Below are 12,292 nucleotides of genomic sequence, written 5' to 3'. Positions count from 1 at the left end.
GCCAGATCAGTCAATCATCCAGACTGTTGCCCCTGCAACTACTGAAAAGGCTGCTGCCCCTCTTCAGGAACCACATGTTTGTCTGGCCTCTAAACAGATACCCCTCCGATGTGGTTGCACCTACGGTACGGCCATCTGTATCGCTGAGGCACGCAAGCCTCCCCACCAACGGCAAGGTCCATGGTTCATGGGGGAAGAATTGCTAAATATGGAGCTATTTTATCGGCATACTCTGAGAGGAACCTGACTGGTATATAATCTGGACCGGAGGCCTTGCCTTTTTAAGTGATTTAAGCTGCTTTGTTACACCGAGGATATCTACTTCTATGTTTCTCATCTTGGCAGTTGTTCTTCACACTGGACGTGGTGAGCTCGGTAGAAGAGTGCCTTTAAGGTGACAAAGACGTCGGTATCAACACTCAATTAGAATGAGATTTTCACTCTGCAGCGGAGTGTGCGCTGATATGAAACTTCCTGGCAGATTAAAACTGTGTGCCCGACCGAGACTCGAACTCGGGACCTTTGCAGGAGAGCCTCTGTAAATTTTGGAAGGTAGGAGACGAGGTACTGGCAGAAGTAAAGCTGTGAGTACCGGGCGTGAGTCGTGCTTCGGTAGCTCAGTTGGTAGAGCACTTGCCCGCGGAAGGCAAAGGTCCCGAGTTCGAGTCTCGGTCGGGCACACAGTTTTAATCTGCCAGGAAGTTTCAACACTCAATTAGTTTGACCGAGGTCGTGTAATAGGGCTTCGAGAGGCTGGATGTTCCTTCTGCGATAGTGCAGGAAGAGCTGGCAGGAACGTAGCCACTGTACCTGATTGCTGGCAGCAGTGTCACGAAAATGTACTGCTTCATGAAGGCCGGGCTCCGGACGGTCACGTGATACTACCGAGAGGGAAGGTCACCGCTTATGGCGTATGGCTCTGGCGCATAGTACTGCATCTGCAGCAGCAGTCTGAGCAGGAGTTGTCACCACAGTGACGCAAAGAACTTTTTCAAACCGGTTACTTCAAGCATAGCTGTGGGGCAGTCGCCCTGTGGCGCGCATTCCACTTAGCCCAAACGGCCACCATTTGAGGCTTCAGAGGTGTTAAACGGGAACTCATTGGAAGGCAGTGTGCAGGTCTGTTGTGTCTTCTGATGAAAGCTGATTACGTTTCGGTGCCAGTGAAGGCCGTGTGTTGGGCAGAAGCAGGCCAGTCCAGGGCCTGCAAACAACCTGTCTGCGTGTTAGATACGCTGGAATTACACCTGAAGTTATCTGGAGTGCGACTCCGTATGACAGGAAGAGCACCCTGACTGCAAATCTGCACGTAAATCCGGTGATTCGACTTACTGTGTTGCCGTTTCTGAACAGCATTCCGTGGCTTGGTTTTCATCAAGATAACGCTCGCCCATACTCCGCTGTTGTAACCCGACGTGCTCTACCGATTGTCGACATGTCGCCTTGGCCTGCTCGATCATCAGATCTGTCTCCAGTAGAGCACATATGGTACATCATCAGACGATAACCCCAGCGCCATCCACCACCAGCAGTAATCATCCCTGTGTGGACCACGCAAGTATGACAGGCATGGAACCCCATCCCACAATCTGACACCCGGCTCCTGTATAGCAAAATTCACGCACGTTATATGCTAGCGTTCGCCATTCTGGAGACTGCACCGGTTATTAATGAATCAGCATTTCACGTTTGTGATGGCTTATCTCGCGGTTTCATAAACCTGTGATTTTGTAATGTTGTGGACTTAAAAATGTTACTTACAAAAAAGTAATCCCGAATTTCATTGCTCTACATAACTTTTTGGTGTCGCTATTTATTTCCCCGTCAGTGTATATGAATTTTCGCTTCTCTAAATGTGCGCATTTTCATATCTCAAGTTGTGACATCTGAGTAGTATCTTTCATTGTTTCGTTCTCTTTGTTGCTATTGAATATGCGTCAGATTCATATATACGAGTTGTTGCTTTGCTACGTGTGTATGTTACCATGTCTCAATTTGTGGGGCATGTGAGTAGTGTTGTTCAGTCTTGTATCCTAAGGTGTTGATCTATCACCAAAGATGGTAGTGATAATTGAATGTTTTGCGTCGCAGTTGACACTGTCTTGTTCCATGGAAAGTTCAAAATGTCAAATGTGTGTGACTTTTTAAGGAACCAAACTGCTGGGGTCATCGGTCCCTAGACGTGCACACTACTTAAACTAACTTATGATAAAAACGAAACCCACACCCTTTCCCGAGGCAGGACTCGAACATCCGGCGGGAGGGGCCGCGCAATCAGTGACATGGCCCCTCTAACCGCGCGTCCACTCCGCGCGGCATGGGAAGCAAGGAGAGGGTATTGTGTGGTGGCTGGTATCCTCTTTCTATAACACAACTGCACGCATGTATTAACAGGGTTCTTTATTTATAAGAACAAGAAGCTACTTATCTTTAAGCAAGTTCATCGGAGGTGAGGCTATCATCTGCAGTGCCCCAGGGAAGTGTGGTAGGTCCGCTGTTGTTTTCTATCTACATAAATGATCTTTTGGATAGGGTGGATAGCAATGTGCGGCTGTTTGCTGATGATGCTGTGGTGTACGGGAAGGTGTCGTCGTTGAGTGACTGTAGGAGGATACAAGATGACTTGGACAGGATTTGTGATTGGTGTAAAGAATGGCAGCTAACTCTAAATATAGATAAATGTAAATTAATGCAGATGAATAGGAAAAAGAATGCCGTAATGTTTGAATACTCCATTAGTAGTGTAGCGCTTGACACAGTCACGTCGATTAAATATTTGGGCATAACATTGCAGAGCGGTATGAAGTGGGACAAGCATGTAACGGCAGTTGTGGGGAAGGCGGATAGTCGTCTTCGGTTCATTGGTAGAATTTTGGGAAGATGTGGTTCATCTGTAAAGAGGACCGCTCATAAAAAACTAATACGACCTATTCTTGAGTACTGCTCGAGTGTTTGCATCCCTATCAGGTCGGATTGAGGGGGGACGTAGAAGCAATTCAGAGGCGGGCTGCTAGATTTGTTACTGATAGGTTTGACCATCACGCGAGTGTTACGGAAATGCTTCAGGGACTCGGGTGGGAGTCTCTAGAGGAAAGGAGGCTTTCTTTTCGTGAATCGCTACTGAGGAAACTTAGAGAACCAGCATTTGAGGCTGAGTGCAGTACAATTTTACTGCTGCCAACCGATATTTCGCGGAAAGACCACAAAGAGATTAGGGCTCGTACAGAGGCATTAGGCAGTCATTTTTCCTTCGTTCTGTTTGGGAGTGGAACAGGGAGAGAAGATGCTAGTTGTGGTACGAAGTACCATCCGCCACGCACCGTATGGTGGATTGCAGAGTATGTATGTAGATGTAGAAGTTGTTATGGTACAAGCTCCTCTGTAACATTCAACGTTAGCCTCAGTCCTGGTGAAATAGACTTCTCACCATGAACACCACATTCCCGCAGCCGTCAATGTAAACTGACAGACGCCATCTAGACTAGCAGCTGACTCTGCCTGCGACTGGGCTGACCGTCTGTGACTGGCAGGGCCGTCCGGTCCGCAGTGGCAATCTATATATTGGCAGTCAAGAGGGCATTGGCAGCGCGGTGCTTGCGACTCTGTCTTTGGCCTCTCTCCTCATAGGCGCGCTTGATTCAGCGCATATTACCGATCTTCTTCAACTTCTTTGCCGGCCGGTGTGCTCGCGACAGCTCAGGTCAGCACATAATGTATACAACACAGCTTCGTCCCACGCATTTTTCAACCTTATTACTGCTGTTGATAGGCGCTTCAAGAAATTACTTGACCATCTGCGCAAAATTTTGTTGATCGTTACGCCATCATTGTGGCCAGCTGAGAACTTGTGTACTTACCCACGTCTGTGTATATACACTACTGGCCATTAAAATTGCTACACCAAGAAGAAATGCAGATGATAAACGGGTATTCATTGGACAAATATATTGTACTAGAACTGACGTGTGATTACATTTTCACGGATTTTGGATGCGTCGAACCTGAGAAATCAGTACCCAGAACAACCATCTCTGGCCGTAATAACGGCCTTCATACGCCGGGGCAATGAGTCAGAGCTTGGACGGCGTGTACAGGTACAGCTGGCCATGCAGCTTCAACACGATACCACAGTTCATCAAGAGTAGTGACTGGCGTATTGTGACGAGCCAGTGGCTCGGCGACCATTGACCAGACGTTTTCAATTGGTGAGAGATCTGGAGAATGTGCTGGCCAGGGCAGCAGTCGAACATTTTCTGTATCCAGAAAGGCCCGCACAGGACCTGCAACATGTGGTCGTGCATTATCCTGCTGAGATGTAGGGTTTCGCAGGGATCGAATGAAGGGTAGAGCCACGGGTCGTAACACATCTGAAATGTAACGTCCACTGTTCAAAGTGCCGTCAATGCGAACAATAGGTGGCCGAGACACGTAACCAATGGCACCGCATACCATCACGCCGGGTGATATTCCACTATGGCGATGACGAATACACGCTTCCAATGTGCGTTCACCGCGATGTCGCCAAACACGGATGCGACCATCATGATGCTGTAAACAGAACCTGGATTCATCCGAAAAAATGACGTTTTGCCATTCGTGCACCCAGGTTCGTCGTTGAGTAGACCATCGCAGGCGCTCCTGTCTGTGATGCAGCGTCAAGGGTAAACGCAGCCATGGTCTCCGAGCTGATAGTGCATGCTGCTGCAAACGTCGTCGAACTGTTCGTGCAGATGGTTGTTGTCTTGCAAACGTCCCCATCTGTTGATTCAGGTATTGAGACGTGGCTGCACGATCAGAGCCATGCGGATAAGGTTCCTGTCATCTCGACTGCTAGTGATACGAGGCCGTTGGGATCCAGCACGGCGTTCCGTATTACCCTCCTGAACCCACCGATTTCATATTCTGCTAACAGTCATTGGGTCTCGACCAACGCGAGCAGCAATGTTGTGATACGATAAACTGCAATCGCAATAGGCTGCAATCCGACCTCTATCAAAGTCGGAAACGTGATGGTACGCGTTTCTTCTCCCTACACTAGGCATCACAACAACGTTTCACCAGGCAACGCTGGTCAACTGCAGTTTGTTTATGAGAAATCGGTTGGAAACTTTCCTCATGTCAGCATGGTTTAGGTGTCGCCACCGGCGCCAACCTTGTGTTAATGCTCATAAAATATAATCTTTTGCATATCGCAGCATCTTCTTCCTGCACGTTTAATTTCGCGTCTGTAGCACGTCATCTTCTTGGTGTAGCAATTTTAATGGCCGGTAGTGTAGTTGCCTCAGTTGGCAGATGCTTTAAAGCCTTCCGTATCGGAAGTATTCCTATCTCGGTTCGAAGTGGGACTCTTAAACTTCCACACTAAGCAGCGCCTTCCTGCGTCCGCCTTCGACACGCCGGTGGGACAGGCAGCCTGGCGGTCGCACCGTTCCGCGGCCGTAATAAAACGTCGTTTAGCTCGATGCGGCGTGAATATCCATTAGGCGGCGGTGGCGCCGCGACAATGGCCTAACGTCAGGTGTCGGCTAATACGTGTGATTACGGCCGCTAGCTTAGGACAGGCGGGGTGAGGTCCAGCGCGGCCAGCCCCGGTAATTGCGGGGGCGAGTCCTCTCCCAGCCTCCCCCTCCCCCCCCTCCTACCCTGGGGTCAGAGGTCGGCCGATCCCGACGCGCCCTCCCCTGCGTCGGTCGCCCTTGGGCACGCGGAAGGCCGCCGCGTCGCTACGTTTTGGGCGCGGCAGCCGACTACAAAGAGACGCCGGCGCGGCGCAACGCAGCGCAGCCGCACCCTCCGCTACACTATGGCTGACAGGGCCGCGGCAAAAGCACTTGTCGGGTCGTGCGCCGGCTATTAAGGCTGCCGGACGGAGCGAGTTATTGTTTCTGCGTCGGGACTGAAACTGCATTAACGTTCTGTCAGTGCTCGGACACTGGAACAGCGAAACGAAGTCGGACAACTTGTAGAGGGCTAGAACCCTTTACGCTGAGGCGTAAGGCACAGCTGTGACCTGTTTCTGCTGGTAACTTAAAGAAATCTGACCACACGCACTAATCTTTGCGCGGCTGGCACCGCTGGACAGCGTACTTATTTCTCACGTCATGATCATTGTTTTGCTCTCATTAATTAAAACTTCCGGGCTGAATTACCGTGGTCCATATATAAAACTTCTTCTCGTTCCTGACGTTTCGTTGCCGGCTGCGGGAAACATCTACTGAGGTGAGTCGGCGACTGGCTGCTAGGCGCTGGTGATCCCGCTTATATAGAGCCACCACTCGTCACGTGCTTTCGACTTTAAAACTATCTCTGGCTAGTGCCATCTCTCTCGATTACAGGTAATCGATTGTCACTTCGTTGGTACCAAATCGACCGCCATATCTTGTCTAGTTTTAATCCTTCTTCTTTTCTATTAAAATTATTTCCGAGATTATAGATCTCTATAGCTTCTCTATACATGCGAGTGTAATAATGTGAGGTCATAGCTATCACGTTTGTCTCACTAAATTTTATTTCGTGATCACCGTCTTTGAAAACGTGTTCCGCTACAGCTGGTTTGTCAATTTGTCCCAATCTACAGTTCCTTTTGTGTTCCGTTAGGCGGGTGTTAACACTCCTTTTAGTTGTTCCAATATAAACCATGCCACAGCTACACAGAATTTTATACACACCTGGGGTAGCTAAGGGGTGTCGTGCGTCTTTCACCGATCTTAAACTTTCACTAATTTTCTTGGTAGGTCGAAAGATTGTCTCCACTTGAAACTTGGCCAAGACTTTACCAATACTGTCCGTGATGTTATGAATAAATGGAAGAAAAACTTTTCCAGCCGACGGTTTTTGTTGTCGTGTATTTTCGGACACTTTTCTTCTAGGATGGAGTGCTCGATCTATTTCCTTGTCAGTGTACCCATTTCTCTTGAAAGCTGTTCGCAAATAGGTTAATTCATCTTGCAAGTAAATTGGCTCACAAATGTTATTAGCTCTGTCCACTAAAGTTTTTATGACTCCTCTCTTCTGCCTAGGTTGATGATTCGAATTCTTATGTAGGTAACGATCGGTGTGTGTGTCTTTCCTATATACCCTGTGCCATAAAGTCCCATCTGCCCGTTTAATAACCAATACATCCAAAAAATTTAGTTGTCCATTACTCTCTTTCTCCATGGTGAATTGTATCCTTGGACTGAAACTGTTTATGTGCACCAAAAAATCACTCAGTTCCTCATCAGCATGATTCCATATCACAAAGGTGTCATCCACGTATCCATACCATTTCAAAGGGCTTTTTTTGGCCGACTGCAGCACCTGTTGTTTGAAAAATTCCATAAATATATTAGCAATAGCACGGCTTAGAGGGCTACCCATGCCCACCCCATCAATTTGTTCATAAAACTCGTTGTTATATTGAAAATAAGTCGAGGGTAGACAATGTCGAAACAAAGCTATTACATCAGTAGGAAACATATCAGCTACGTAAGAAAGAGCTTCGTTAGCAGGGACCATGGTGAACAGGGATACTACATCGAAACTGTCAAGGATGACACTTGGACTAACTGTGATCTCCCTCAGTTTTTCGATAAAATGCATGGAATTTTTAATATGAGTGTCAGTTTCACCTATATACGGTTGCAACAAAGAAGCAAGATATCTAGCCAGCTCTTGAGTAGGAGCCCCAATGGCACTTACTACCGGTCTCAATGGGACATTGGGCTTGTGTATCTTTGGTAACCCATACAGTCTAGGAGGGTAAGCTTGAGTTTTGCAAAGGTATCTTTTATCTTCTGTAGGAATGGAAGAGATTTTTATTAATCGCTGGGTAGCACTTAACACTTTCGTTGTAGGGTCCTTTTTCAGTTTTTTATAGGTGGTAGGATCCAAGAGGTCACTGATCTTTCTATGATAATCCTCACTTTTCAGCACGACAGTACCATTACCCGTAAGTACAATAATATTCCTGTCCGCATTAATCTCCCGTAACGCCTTCCTTTCTTCTAGAGATAAATTACTGCTGGGTGGCTTGGCTTTACGTAATATCCTGGCTGTTTCCATCTTGATTTCATGGGCAGAATGCGGTGATAACAGGCGAATCCCTGCTTCTATATTGGCAGCAATATCTTCCGTGCGAATCTGTGATGGAGTGATAGCAAAATTTCCTCCTTTCGAAAGAACAGAGACTTCCTCCTTGGATAGTTCTTTCCCGGACAAGTTGATAACTGTATGGGAATTGTCTGCAATCAATGTTTCCGGTTTTTGTAAATGCTCAAACTTTTTCTTCTGCCTATTAGAAGACACTTTTGCGCTACGTTCCATAGATCTAAATGTTAATCTATCCACCTTATTCCAATCAACCGACCGCATAGTATTTCTAATGCGTAAATGAATATTTAACAGTTGACTACTAGTCACCGCAAGTCCTCGACGTGTTTGATAGATCCGCTCCCGCAGCATCGCTAATTCCATGCGTAAATAAATACGGTTCGCTTGCGCTGTATGGAACATTCTTCTCGCCTTCAAAAACTTCGGAACTGTCCCAGTGTCACGACAACGTAGCACAATAGTGAGTGAACAAAGTTGTTGAGCTTTCTTCTTACATAGGCTCTCCAGTCGTCGTATCAAATCGACATATCCTCCCCGTAGAGGCGTCTAATCATAGCATGTAAGCTTTCACGGCCAGCGTCTTCATTAATTAAAATTTCCGGGCTGAATTAAACTAGACAAGATATGGAGGTCGACTTTGTACCAACGAAGTGACAATCGATTACCTGTAATCGAGAGAGTTGGCACTAGTCAGAGATAGTTTTAAAGTCGAAAGCACGTGACAAGTGGTGGCGCCATCTAAGCGCTCTATATAAGTGGGACCACCAGCGCCTAGCAGCCAGTCGCCGACTCACCTAAGAAGATGTTGCCCGCAGCCGGCGACGAAACGTCAGGACGGAGAAGGAGTTTTACATACGGACCACGGCAATTCAGCCCGGAAGTTTTAATTTATGAAGACGCCGGCCGTGAAAGCTTACATGCTATGATTGTTTTGCTCTGTGATGTGTTGGTGAATGTGCCAACACGTTGTAGATAGAGGAGGCCGAAATGCACGCTATCTAACGCAGACGGGCGTGAATTCTGGAACAGGATAAGTAGTGAATTCTAATAAGAAAAGTATGCAGCTCCTCGAATACTTAACTTTTATTTATCCTTGCTGTGAATACAGCATTCTTGATGAGACATTTCATACGATAACTATCAAACTATGTAAGGCTAATGGCGCCTTGCTAAGTCGTAGCCATGAACTTAGCTGAAGGCTATTCTGTCTCTCGGCAAATGAGAGCAAAGGCTTCGTCCGTATAGTTGCTAGCAACGTTGTCGTACAACTGGGGCGAGTTCTCGTACGTCTCTCGAGACCTGCCGTGTGGTGGCGCTCGGTCTGCGATCACACAGTGGCGACACGCGGGTCCGACATGTACTAATGGACCGCGGCCGATTTAAGCTACCACCTAGCAAGTGTGGTGTCTGACAGTGACACCACACTCTGTTTTGTTTTAGTGCGCAAAAACATCAAGGGTCATACGCACCCATGTTAAAACTGTAGAGCCGCGCGGGATTAGTCGAGCGGTCTTAGGCGCTCCAGTCATGGACTGTGCGGCTGGACGCGGCGGAGGTTCGAGTCCTCCTTCGGGCATGGGTGTGTGTGTGTTTGTCTAGCGGTCAGCATTGCACTGGGCTGTGCCAGAAAAAATTCTTATTGGAGCAGATATATACGCGTTATCCGGCGACTTCATTCAGGTAAGAATTTTCAGTTTATTCAGAATGATTTTTCAGGGCCATGACGCAGCATTGCTGAAGTCCAGATTTACTCAGGTTAGCCGCGCGAGATTAGCCGAGCGGTCTGAGGCGCTGCAGTCATGGACTGTGCGGCTGGTCCCGGGGGAGGTTCGAGTCCTCCCTCGAGCATGGGTGTGTGTGTTTGACCGTAGGATAATTTAGATTACGTAGTGTGTAAGTTCAGGGACTGATCACCTTAGCAGTTAAGTCTCATAAGATTTCACACACATTTGAACTTTTTTTTTTGCTCAGTTTAGGTTCACAGTCAGTTAATTTTTGGAAGGTTATTTATATGTCACATTTTTATTGAGAGGTTAGTCATATCATTATTCCTAGGTTACAGAGGTAAACTGTTGGGAGGTTACACATGTATCGTAGGAGTCTTCCAGTAGCGTGGTCACTGGTCCGTGTCTCGTTTAGTAGCAGCATTTTTTTTATTTTATTTAGTATCCATATGTATTAAGGAATGGAAATCTAAATTAGTATTTGAATCCCTATCCGCCAGGAAGTTTCAGATCAGCGGACATTCAGCTGCAGAGTGAAAATTCATTCTGAAAATAGCCTCGGGGTTCTGGTTAAGTCACATCTCCGCAATGCTGGCAATGCTAGTCCCGAAAGCTATGTAGGAGTACTTCAGTGAAGTTGGGAAGGTAGGAGAGATCAGGTACCGGACAGGTACGAAGATATGACATGTCAGGAGTCCTGCTTGGATAGCTCGGTCGGTTAAGAACTTGCCCGAGTAAGACAAAAGTCCCGGTTTCGAGTCTCGGTAGGGCATAAAGTTTTAATTTGTGGACACGTCCCATATTAGTGCCGAATAATAGACGTCCCGATACTTTTGATTAGTTAGTTTACATCGAACTGGCAATGTAACTTACGGAAATACAACATGAACGTTAAGCGCACAAACAGTGCAAAAATTGAAGGTTACCCAATTAGCAACGGAAATATGCATGTCAGGCTTAACAAGAAGAAACTGAATGACGAACAGATTTTAAGAGAGACTACATAAGCTGAGGACATGGCACTAGCTGTGAGACGAAATCCAAAAGGAGATCGGCTGGGTTTGCAGCGAAGCTAAATGACAGGAAATGGACTGTGGAGTTGCTGTTTTCGATTTCCCGTGATGAGAAAAGCTCTTGAGGATGCACTCATGGCAGATGGACTGGTGATATAAGGAAGCAAGTAGGACAAGCTTAGACGGAGAGCTGAAGATCGTAGTTTATAGAGAAGTACGGAACAGCTGTGTATTCACAAATGGGTGGTTAATAGCTGATTATAACGATGAGTATGATGAATACATCGGACAAACAACGATTGTATAGTACTGTTACTTAGTTAGCTGAATTTCCTCGGAGTAAGTTCATTACACAACAATCGTCTTCCTCGTTTAATGACAAGGGTTTCTTATCGCAGACTGGTACATTTTCCATTCTCCGTCGTCCCTGCAAGTGTGTATTATCATTTTTAGCTTTCTATCCCCCCCCCCCCCATGAACCATTGACCTTGCCGTTGGTGGGGAGGCTTGAGTGCCTCAGCGATACAGATGGCCGTACCGTAGGTGCAACCACAAAGGAGGGGTATCTGTCGAGAGGCCAGACAAACGTGTGGTTCCTGAAGAGGGGCAGCAGCCTTTTCAGTAGTTGCAGGGGCAACAGTCTGGATGATTGACTGATCTAGCCTTGTAACACTAACCAAAACGGCCTTGCTGTGCTGGTACTGCCAACGGCTGAAAGCAAGGGGAAACTACAGCCGTAATTTTTCCCGAGGGCATGCAGCTTTACTGGACTGACAATGGCAAGGAAAGTGTTTCTGAAGAAGAGTAACTTGTTAACATCGAGGAAGTCGCTTCTGAAAGTATTTGTATGGAGTGTGTCCATGTATCGAAGCGAAACATGGACGATAAATTGTGCTACAGAAGAATGCTGAAGATTAGATGGGTAGATTACATAACTAATGAGGAAGTATTGAATAGAATTGGAGAGAAGAGGAGTTTGTGGCACAACGTGACAAAAAGAAGGGACCGGTTAGTAGGACATGTTCTGAGGCCTCAATGGATCACAAATTTAGCATTGGAGGGCAGCGTGGAGGGTAAAAATCGTAGAGGGAGACCAAGAGATGAATTCACTAAGCAGATTCAGAAGGATGTAGGTTGCAGTAGGTACTGCGAGATGAAGAATCTTGCACAGGATAGGGTAGTATGGAGAGCTGCATCAAACCAGTCTCAGGACTGAAGACCACAACAACAACATCCCGAAATTGCGGTTTTGTGCAGTAGGAAAATATTAAGAGAGAAGAGGGTGCAGAAACACTTTAATAAAGCGTTGAAAATAAACTGAAACAAGGATGCGGTGAAACTGTCCCGGAAAATACCTTTTGGTGGATTAGGGAATAAAACAGACGAAAGTACAGTAACATTGTCGAAGAGCAGAAGTGCAGGGAAGAAAGCCGGTTGTTATTCTCGGCTGCAGGTCTTGCAGGA

The 12,292-nt window shown here is 46.8% G+C and overlaps 1 non-coding gene across 1 annotated transcript; it reads left to right on the top strand.

Moving 5' to 3' along the window:
* Nucleotides 1-605: 605 nt before the first annotated feature.
* Nucleotides 606-680, top strand: Trnap-cgg (transfer RNA proline (anticodon CGG)). Its single transcript has one exon. It is a non-coding gene; the product is annotated as a tRNA-Pro (tRNA).
* Nucleotides 681-12,292: the final 11,612 nt, after the last annotated feature.

This window comes from Schistocerca nitens, chromosome 8, assembly GCF_023898315.1.
Source record: "Schistocerca nitens isolate TAMUIC-IGC-003100 chromosome 8, iqSchNite1.1, whole genome shotgun sequence".
In the NCBI taxonomy this organism is placed as follows: Eukaryota; Metazoa; Arthropoda; class Insecta; order Orthoptera; family Acrididae; genus Schistocerca; species Schistocerca nitens.
This window is presented reverse-complemented; position numbering and strand designations above follow the sequence as displayed.